Here is an 11988-nt window from a genome sequence, read left to right as displayed (position 1 = left end):
CTCCTCCTCCTCCTCCTCCTCCTCCTCCTCCTCGTCCTCCTCGTCCTCCTACTCCTCCTTCACCTTCTCTTCCTTCTTCCTCTTATTATTACAAAACCTATGCTCACTAGTTTTCAGAACAATTTCGCGGCAGCTTTCGCATTCCTAAATTCTCTATTTGATTCATTTCTGGTTGATTAGTTTCACCTCTTGTTGGGTTTTTAGGTTTTGTCTATTTTTAAAATGATTCATAAAAAATTAGAATTCTAGATAGACAGTTATTTTATTTTGGATCATTGGAAATAAAGTTCTTGGCTACCATGGTTACTTTAGGAAAGTCAATGGTCAGTTTAATTCTTCTTGTTACAAAAAGTAATTAATCTTCTCTCCCCAATCCCACCTACTCCCTATCCCACTAGCTGTTGTATTTTAGAGTTTTATCATGATGTGTCTGGGAATTTATTTATTTATATTTATTCTGCTTTAGATTTTCTAAGTGTCTTGGAATCATGAATTCGTGTCTTGCACCAATTCTCAAAAATCTCCAGGCATTTTCTTTATATTTTACCTCTGACTTGCTTCTTGATTTATGGATCTCCATCTAAACATTTGTTACACATTTGCTGTATCCTCTCTAGCAATCAGTTTTCTGTATTGTAGATGATCTCTTCCACACTGCCATCTGACAGTATTTAAATTTTCAGTTCTCTATTCACCTGAGTTAAACTTGTTGTTAAAATCATTGTTTTAGTTTGATACTTTTATGTTTCATTTGTATATCTTATTTTAATCTTCTATGTTTTTCTTTTTGTTTTTTGTCTTTGCTTTTTAGTGAATTTTGTTCCCAGGCCATCGTTTCAAGCTAGAATTAAAAAAAAATAAAAAACAACTCAATCACCAGTAAGCATCATGTTTTATTACTGTTCTCATTCAGGTGCTTTGTTTCCTTAGGAGTCAAAGTAATATTAATTATATCCTGTTGATACAATTACTAAAAATAAACTATCCTTTGAAATAATCTTAGAGTTAAGATTTTACCTCTTCTAGTAAGTCCTAGATTGTGTGAGGCACCTATGATTGCTACAAAGTAGGCACAATCTAAGTTAATTTTATATCATTTACAATTTACAAAAAAGTGAATTCATAATAGATCATAGACCTGAATACAAAATGTAAAACTGTAAAATTTATAAAGAGAAAAATTGAAGAAATAGTTTTGACTTTGGGGTTTGATGAGGTTTTAGATATAATATTAAAAGCACAATTCATTAAAAAACTGATATTTGTACTTTGTTAAGATTCTCTTCAGACATATAAAACTTAGGTCATGGATGGGAAGTAAATATTTGAAATTGCATACTTGATTAACCTCTTTTGTCCTGGGCATATACAGAACATTTAAAGTCAACATTAAGAAAATAAACCACTTAATACAAAAATGGATAAATGTTATGAACAGACACTTCACCAAAGATAATAGATTCATGGCACATACTCATATGCATATGACGAGATATGAGGACAACATCATTTGTCACTAGGTAGATGTATATTTAAACAGTAATAAAATACCATTGCACACAATTAGAATGGATCTAAAATCCAAAAAGACTGAGAATATAAAATTTTGGCAAGTATAATTCATTACTAGTTGAAATTAAAAAAAATAAAGTTAATTTGGAATGAATCTTTGGTAGTTTATTATAAAGTTAAACATAGCTTAGCTGTACAATGTAGTAGTCATGCACCTAGATAGTTAATCAATTTAAGTGAAAACTTATTTTCACACAAAAACCATATGTTCATGTTTATAGAAGCCTTATTCACAATTATAAAAGAACTGGAATCAATCAATGTATCTATCTATAGATGAATGGAAATTTATATATATATATATAAAATCAATCCATACAAAGGAATAGCTATTTGGAGATAATGTGGAACAATTTTTTGATTCCTGCAATACCATGAAAGCAACTTATACTCATATTTCAAGTTGAAATATGCCATAACCAATAAGCTGTGTATCACATTATTCCATTTGTGTGACATTCTGCAAAAGGCAAAAGTAGTGGGATAAGAAATAACTCAGTAATTGGCATGGATTGGTGGGTATGGAAGTTGTTGAATACAAAGGGGCACATGGGGTAAACTTTAATTGATGGACCTATTCTGCATGGTAGTTTAGTGAAACACACATGACTCCATATATTTACCAAAAGACATAAAACTTACAATGAGTGAAATTAATGCATGCAAATAAATGAAACTATCTTCCAGAGCATAGGTGATCCCAAGATGGAAATTAGACTGAATAAAATATCCAACTGTATGATGAATTTTCTGGTATGATCTCATCGAAGGGGTGAGGAAAAAAGAGCTGACCTAATTAACTTTGGAAATGGTATTTTAACTGAAATCTACAAGGCTAATGTTAAAAGGAACTGAACATAAATACTGTATTCTAGGGGGGTTATTTGTCATTAGCTCTGTGAGTTAACATTTCTGAAATTAGTATGCATGTATATTGGGGTTGAAGTAATAAGTGAGTTGCTAGCATATGGTAGGAGCTAGAATTGTCATTGCAGGGGAAGCACGTTATGGTTAATAAGGAAAGAATCCTAGATGGGACCACTTGGTGGTGGATTAGAGTCAGGGACATCAATTTAGGTAAATGTTCATACAATTGGATGGATAAAAAGATAATTACAGGTATGTATGAATACATAGGTTGGTAGGTATTCCTGTAATCCCTGATTGTCTCTGTTCAGAGGACTTTAAAGCAGTTACACCCCAGTAGCAGCAAGCAAACCCAGTACACTTACCTTGGTTTCTAAATACCATTCTCACAGAAAAAGAACCAGAAATTCTTAAAGACAGCTAATTCTAGAGCCAAAGCAAGTAAAATACATTAATCTGTAGCATTTTGCAGTGCCAGAAAGTAGACATGTTTCAAAAACAGAAAAATATGGGGGTATGAAACTTCTTTCCGAACAATAAGCACCCCAACATCTTACTTTTTGGGCTCCTCTTGGCTATGACAGTTTCTGTGTTTGGTTTCTACTCATAACACTGAAAAAATTCATGAGAAAAATAATGTAGCATTGGATTATGATCCATTATATAAAATAAATATAGATGACCTCATACAAACATAATGGGATGCTTTAATAAAGAGATAAGCAAGAAACAAAATAAGTCTTCTTATAGAAAGACTCTCATTCCACGACAAGGAACTCAATTCACCTGTTCTACCCCAGGGCTGGCTGGACTTAGTGACTTGATTCTAAAATAGCTTGTAGAGGGCCGGCCCAGGGGCGCGTTGGTTAAGAACTGGCTTGGGACGCAGAGGGCCCCAGTTCGAATCCCACATATGAGGTCCAGTGACACTGCCCTCCACAGCTAAGATGCTGAACAACAGCTGACCTGGAGCTGGGCTACCATGAGTCACCAGCGACGGGGTAGGCTGCAGCCCTTGCTGCAGTGGGTTGCCATGGGCTACCGTGTGTGGCCAGCAGCCAGCGTGAGTGGCCCTCAAGCCGCCATAAGCATCCGTCCAGAAGCCGGAGACTGATATGCCTCACTTGGGAAGAGCGCAATGATGGTGCCAACTTGGGCCAGTGAAGCAACGTCCTCCACAACTAGACTGAAGAACAAAAAGCAGCAACTTGTCTGTTCCCCTTCCCGCAATTCCCCAATAAAAATCTTTAAAAATAAATAAATAAAATAAATAAATAAAATAGCGTGTAGAAAATAGGGGGATCCTGGCAAACACTACATTGTCTAGATTATCAAGGGTAACATTGCTAGTGGTAAGATAAGTTAATAGCATCTAACTACTGATATTATGTGTAAACGAGGGCAAGGCAACTCTGTAGTGCAATTCTCATAAACCATAACTCCAATCTGATCAGAATAAAACATCAGATGGTCTCAAATCAAGGGGCATTTTATAAAATATCTGATTAGTATGCCTCAAAACTGTCATGGTCACCAAACACAAGAAAAGTTTGACCAACTATCACAGCTAAGAGGAGCCTGCTGAGACATGATAACTAAAAGTAACATGGTTTTCTGAATTGCATCCCGGAATGGGAAAGCATATTAGTGGTAAAACCAGTGAGTTCTGAATAAAGTACTAAGTTTAATAAATGGTAATATACCAGTTTTGGTTTCTTAGGCTTAAAAACATACCATGGTAAAGTAAGATATTAACAATCGGGAGGTTAGGTGAGACATATATAGAAATCTATATGCAGACTTTGAAAATTCATTCCATCTAAAATTATTCCGAATTAACTGGGTATTTAAAAAATATCTTGCATAATGATTCTGACCTCTGACTATCTTTCTACATAAAGATATAACATTTGGTGGTGTGACATTTGTCATCTTTTTACATAATAAAACGTATTTAAAAGACTGTATGATGCTGGTACCTTTCCAACCAAATGAAATGTCTGCATGAGGGATATAAGGACAATGGAAAATAAAAATTAAGACATAAAGTCAATTCTTCAAAATATTTATATGTCTCATTGCTTTATATTCTAGCCCAGATAGTCACATTAGAAAAATAGGCAGCTTAAAAGCAGCTAAAATAAATGTATCATAAATAAATAAATAAATAACCAACTAACCTGACTAAATTATAGATGATAAACATAAAAAAATTTGGGAACAATAAGTGAAATGCATGTTCCATTAAATCTCAACATTGTTTTGAGGAAACAAAGAAGATTGAAATCTTAGCATTAACAAAAATGACATCCTTAGCAATATTTGAAATTCTTCAATTCTTTTGGAAAAAAATACCAGTATTCATTTATAAATATAATATCAATCTAATAATCAAAGTGGCATTGTATTACTTTATTTTATTTTTGTTTGGTAATATTTTCTTTGATAAGCCTCAATGGTGATATTCATTCATGAGTCAACAATTTATTGATCTTTTTACAATTTATTTATTCTTTATTTTTTTTAGCTACAGTAGACATAGATGTACAGCATAATGGTTAGACATTTAAATAGTTTACGAAGTGACCCCCCCCCAATATGTCTAGTACCTCCTTGGCACCATTCATGGTTATTACAATGTTATTGAGCAGTTCAGTGTCTAGTCCATTGTTGCAGAAAATCTAAGCCTTTCTTTAATATCCCAGTATTCTGTGCTGTGACTCTCATATCAAGGTTTTTACATAACTCAACAAGAGAATCTACATATTCACTTTAAGCTCTTTTAGTGTGCCGAGTGATGACACCTAAAGATAGGACCACTCTGACCACAGCCTTTACTTGCTGCAGAACCTGTTTTTTCTTTGGGTTCTACTAAAATTTAGCAGTCTTTGGGGTTGTCTGCTAAAAGGTTTGAAAGAGTATTCTCAAGGTATGTGCTGTTTAAAAAATTTAAAAATGGCTACTAAATGCATAGCATCTTTCTTAGTGGTAGGACAGAGAAGAGCCAATGACTGTCTTTTCCTTTGAGGGGATGTCTCAGTGTTGATCAGATCATTAGGCTCCTAAATATTTCTCTGTAGCAGCAGGTCACTGAATCATTTGTGGGACTATCTCTGATTTTTTTTGGTTCATGTGTCTTTTACTATGACATCCAGAATATTAACCACTTTCAAGTTCTATTAATGTGATGTGATCAATATAGAAGAAAGTAAGATCTACGGCATGCAACATGGTGAAAGGCTCTTGGAGTATGTTGTGACAGAGATGAAGAAGTTAACGTAACCCTTGGGAAAGACAATGAGTATCTACTACAGGCCTTCAGAGGTAAATCCAAGCTGTTTTCTTCTTCACCTTGATGCAGTATAAAAAAAAATACAGTCCTCAGATCAGTAACTGTATTCCAATTTACAAAGTCTGGGTTACTTTTTACCAGTTGACATACCAATTAACACAGCACCTGTAATTTTGGCTGTTTAAAAAGTTTAAATCAATATTCCTCAATCGCCAAGTTTCTTTTTTTGCCTAGTCTACTGATGAATTAAATATATGAAACACATGACCATCCATACATCTTTGAAATTTTTGAATGTTTAACTAATCTCTATCATCCTCTAGACAATGAAATATTGCTTGTGAATAACTATCTTGATAGAAAACAAACAGTTACAAAGGCTCCCACTTTCTGTCTTTCTCTCACTATAAATATTAGGAAATCAATTGTGAAGATTCTTCCAGAGTCTAAGAATATTCACTATAAATATGCACTCAAGAAACATGGTAGTGACCTCAGGATTTGTCTGTGTATTCATTGTATTCACTACAAAATGTGCTTGAAAACAGATTTCGTTGATTATGCATTTTCCATATAACCCTACTCTACTGGGGCAGGGCATGATATGGCAGACTGGATTACCTCATATCGCTGTTAGCTCAGATAATATTCCCGTAGTCCTTGACAGACGATGGAATTCCCCTTTGTGTAGAACAATCAAAGTCTCCCTCCTATGATTCTCCTTTACTCTCCCACTACTACCAAATCACAATATTTCTAACACCAGATGTGTTTTTTGGGTTTTTTTTCCCCCCCACAAACAACTCTCTGGGACACCAGCTGGGTGTGCTACAATTTAACTCAGCCTGTCACCATCTACCTGATGACAGTATCAGATTACACATGTTAAACAAGGGCTCAATCCCACAAAACTGCCCAACCCCGTCATTTCAGATGCCAATCCCAAATCCAGGTTGTCAACTGTGCTTCTAAACAATTAAAGGATCCCACGACCCCCTCCTCAAGGTTGATTAATTTGCTAGAGTAGCTCATAAAACTGAGGAAAACAGTTTACTTACTGTGACCAAAGTATCATAAAAAGACATGATAAACTGTACACTGCATACCCCGATGGACGAGATACACAGGTCAAGGTGTGTGGGAATAGGCAGAGAACTCCCATGCTCTCTCCAGTGCTGCCATCCACCCTGCACCTCCACATACTCACGGACCTGGGAGCTCCCTGCATCCCACAGGGGAGGTACAAATGAAGTTAATAATTGACCATGCCTACATGATGAACCCTTCATAAAAACACTACAAGTAGGCTATATGGCATCAAGGTTCACCCAGGTGAGAGTCTCAGTAATTATAACTCTGCAGCATACCAGGTTTTATTAGGTATAACCACTTACCATCACTGGTGGAATCTTTATTGCTCTGTGATGAAATTCCTGAATAACATGCCAAGATTGTGCTTTCAAGGGTCACTTTTAGCAGCACTGTTATAATTTAAGTTTACTAAAAGCATATTTGGGTCAAAGATTATGTTGCAAGTATTTTTTGTTTTGGTTTGTTTTTTTTGGAAAGTTCTTCCAGATAGTACCATGAGGAATTAGGGGAAGTGAGAAGGAAAACAACAGTAAACCAATATTGGTTGTGTAATTATGGCATTTTCAGGTCTAATAACACAGCTCTCACCTCCTAGGGACCTTCTGAGATACTGTGTTGAATAAACCTCAGAACTGTTTTACACAGGGTGGGGAAGGGGGGATTTATTCATCATCTCACACTGACTGAGGGTCAGTCCTAGAGTATTAACTCTCTGGCACCAAATTGTCAATATCAATAACATTTATCTCAGGGAGCAGTTGTGAATGTTGAATCAAACATATTTACAAGTTACTTAGCAAAGTACTTACCACATGATAAGTTTCAATAATGATAACTTTTGCTATTATTAAAAGTCATTTTCAAATGTCAGACAGTTGGTAACACTCAATGTCAGAATGTGACCACATATGCATAACACTTTAGATTATATTACACAGCAGCAGAGAAATAGTAACTTGATGATTTTCATATTCATATTGCAAAGCTTATTATCAATACATATTTTGAAATTAGAGTTAATACTTCAAGTTCAAGCTATAAAAAAGACCTGCTATAACTACATCTTTTAAAATTTAGTGTAGGTTTCAGAGAACTAGAAGATAACAATATCGTTGAATCTTAAAAAAGAATATGACCTTTGTTTAACATCTTGTCGAAGGATTTTTGCCTCTGGGCATAATTACGCATTGAGAATAAGGTTATCTTTATTTATTTTTTAAATTTACTTATACAGATTTTTGAGGAAAATATTTTTACAGTTTGTCTTAGATAACTTTCTTCTTCTCAAAGCTGCAACACACACAAACTGTTCAAGACCTAGCCATTTGACCCCAAATCTACTTTTGTCAGAGCAGTCCAATACAGGATATACACCAGTTTGAAACCCAACATTTCTAACCAGTCAATTTGTCACTTTTTGCAGGACGAGGGAGGAGGTAAAGTGCAGATTTATTAAGTGAAGATAGTATAGAAAATCATGTAATGCAAAATTAATTAATATTTGAAGAGACTCCAGAAATCTATAATTTCTTTCTCTTTGTTTTATGAATAAAGAAATGAAAAAAAAAGGAGACTGAAAACATATATAACAAAAGTTTTCATCGTAGTATACATTCTCATTTTTAATTTGCATTCATTCTAATTCACAATATTTGGATTTAAAATTTCAGAAATTGAAAGAATATGAAAAACAGGAAGTTTAGAATAACTAATAACAATTGAAAAACTTATCTTTATTGAGACAGATAATTCTGAATTCCTATTTATTACATTTTATCAGTTTACAACTTTGAAAGGAAATACCTCTTCCAATTTTTATATATTTTACAGATGCATTTTATTTGCATGGTGGAGAAAAAATAAAGATTTACAGAAACAAATTTTGTAAGAAAATAATGCTACAAATGAGCTGAATTACTGTAACATATCCCTGTCCTTCGAAATACATTTTTGTTAGCATGCCCATTCTTCTGATACTCATTCTTGATAATGTCTGCAAAGTAACATTTTTAAAAAATGAAAATGATCTTTTTCTTTTATTTGTGTATGTTTTCTTCTCTTCTATTCTAAAGTGGGGGGTAGGGGAGAGGCAAGATGAAAATGTATTACAGTGGTGAGTAGCAGACTTTGGCACAATAGCCCTCAAGTGTGTAATGCAGCCTACAGGGAGACTAAATGCATTAGGATATATTTATATTGACAAAGGAGCCATCCTTTGTAGTGTTTAGAAAAAGGATTCTGCCATGACCCACATAACAAATTACTGTTGTCTGACTGCATTGAAACAAGAACCTAGTGAAGTACATTCAGTAGAGCTGATGTAGTGGAGGTTCTTTTAGCTCAACACTCCTGGAGGGCCGTGATGACACCACCACTCATGTCCTAGACTACAGAGACACTCCATAGTCTTATCATCTTGATCTCAGAGCTCTTTTACTGACACAAAACAGGAGAGGCTGTCTTACTGCAGAGTGGCATGTTATTTTCTGAAGAGTGAAGATTACGAAAAGAAAGAACTCATACACACTGAAATAAAACCTTGCGTTTGTGTTGCAGCCCATTCAACCAGCAGTTTGCATTAAGAAGGGGATTTTTTTTTTCCTCCTCATTTCATATTCTGTGATTCTTCCCACCTTGTATCTCTAGGCAACCTATTGGCAAAGCCCCCCTCCCCTACCCCACTTCAATCATTTCACTTTCACTGAGGTGTACATTTTAATACAAACACATACTAAATTATTTTTAGTGAAAAGAAGATATAGTTTGATCTGTAATGTATGGCTATTTCTTATGGATTACATTTGTCTTAAACCAGCTGTGTTTTTCTTGCAATACACTTTATCACGTATGGATTTATTTCCTGTTAATATTCACTATGAACTTATAAAGTGGATATTTAATGCGATTGACTGTCATGGAGGAAAGACATTAGAAATGACTTTTCAAACATTTCCAGGATTAGGAGCAATTTAGTTGTAAAGATTTATTTTAAGTATAATATTGATAATTTTTATTTTATTCAAACTAAAAAAAACTCAACCTCAAAAAAATTGCAAAATAAATTTTTCCAAAATGAAACTATAAGAACTTTTAGTCCTCATTAAGTACTTCCTGTCAGTACTGCTGAGCAGGCGGTTCTGTATTCACTTAGAATAACGAAAGTAATCATCGGTAATTTTTCTAATAGCCAATAAAGAACTGAATCTTACACACCACCAGACAGCTTAAAAGCTAAGCTCTTTAATTGTTGTTCTTAATATCCCATTTAATATTTTATTGCTGAATGCAGTCAGGAGGAAAGCACTGGTTTATAATTTTCATTTTGAAGTGTATTTTGTGGATTTCATTCTTAACAAATTGATTTTGCAAGAAAGTTGTTTCAGGCACTTTGTCCAAAATGCCTTAAATAACAATGTTGGGGGAAAGAAATTCAGACTGATTAGTAGTCGTGGGGGTTACTAAAGGCTAAAACTTCGACACCTGAAAACTTTTTCTCACCATTATAACATCGTTAACGAAAGGGTTGAAAGTATTACAGTCTGGGATTACCAGTGACCTTTAAATAGGAGAGAAGATTTTAAAAAGCTGTACATACATTTCTAAAATATTATAAAAAATGTACATTTGTATTTAGGTCACAGTTATCTATCTATCATCCTATCTATGATCTATCTTTCTGTCATTTCCCACCCACCTTTGAATTTGCAGTGCATTGTAGAATAAAACAGTAAAATTAGGAATGTGGAAATGAGGCAAGAGAATCACTTGGAGATGAACAACAACTTCAGTCAACCTAAAGACATACACTTATTATTGGCTGAAATATGTTCCCTTAAAATTCATATTTTGAGGCCCTAATCCCCGATGTGACTGTATTTGGAGACATGGCCTTTAAAGAGGTAGTTAAAATTAAATGAGGTGATAAGGCTGGGACCCAGGTCTAATCTGACTGGTGTCTTCATAAGAAGAAAAGAGATCCGGAGAGGCATGTGCACAGAGGAAAGATCATGTGAGGGCACAGTGAGGATGCGAGCGTGTTCATCCCCGAGCCAAGGAGAAAAGACTCACTTTGATCTTAGATTTCCAGCCTCCAGAAATGTAACAAAATCCATTTCTGCCTAAGAGGCTGTGCATTTCGTTATGGCGGCCTGAGAATTCTTATGCAATACCCAAGCCAACACAGAAAAATGAATGGGTATTTTTCAGAAAGATTGTGAAACTCCAATTTCCTGGAGTTTATGCATATCAAAACACATTTATCCTAATGTTTTCAGATTGTGCTATTTAGAACTTTTTCTTTATATGTTAATAAAAATATAACACTATAACAAGACATATTTACCTTATATAATTCTCATGGCATTTTAATATGAGTAAGCTAGGTTAAAAAGTAATAAAAAGCACTGACATTTAGAAAAATGTTAGGGAATAGTATGCTTCTGTCACATTTTGTGTCTCTAAAAAGAGATGTCATTATCTCCTATATGCTTAGCTTTTAATTACACAACAAATTTTACTAACAACTTGCCTGCCCATCCACAACCTTCAAACTTGATTTTATTTCCCCTCCATTAAGCATGCAAATTGAGGAAGATCTGTGTCTTAATAGTTTAAACCTTTCAAGAAAATTGCAAACAAATATTTTTGTCAGCATTTGGTTTGGAATAGCAATACCAAGTTCTGGCCAATGCCGCTTGAATTAAAGTCTGCTGAGAATCTTCAAGATTTTTTTTTTTTATCCTTGCAGAGAAGAGATGTGCATGAGGAAAAGTTGTTCTTTCCCCTGCCACTCCATGTGGTTGGTTAAGAACATGATTAATGAAACTGTGACACCTATTTGTGAACATGAATGGTCAAACTTGAGTACGAAATCCCATGTGCTACTAGAGAAACTATAGAAAGAACCTGGCCCTAGATGGCATTACTGAGTTGCTGAAATATCCAGCTTTGGAGATGCCTGACCTCTGGATTTGACATGATATGAGAAAAACACGATCCTGAATTTTAAGCAATATTTACTTTTTTTTCTGCCACTCATACCAAAAATACCCTACTAATAATACCTTAAATATATTCAAAATTCACTCTGCGACAAGACTAGGCTAAGTCCTTTGTATACATTATTTTAATCAACCCCAAATGCCTATAAAATATACAATATATTT

The sequence above is a fragment of the Hipposideros armiger genome, unplaced genomic scaffold (assembly GCF_001890085.2).
Source record: "Hipposideros armiger isolate ML-2016 unplaced genomic scaffold, ASM189008v1 scaffold_1737, whole genome shotgun sequence".
In the NCBI taxonomy this organism is placed as follows: Eukaryota; Metazoa; Chordata; class Mammalia; order Chiroptera; family Hipposideridae; genus Hipposideros; species Hipposideros armiger.
Note: the sequence above shows the minus strand (reverse complement) of the source record.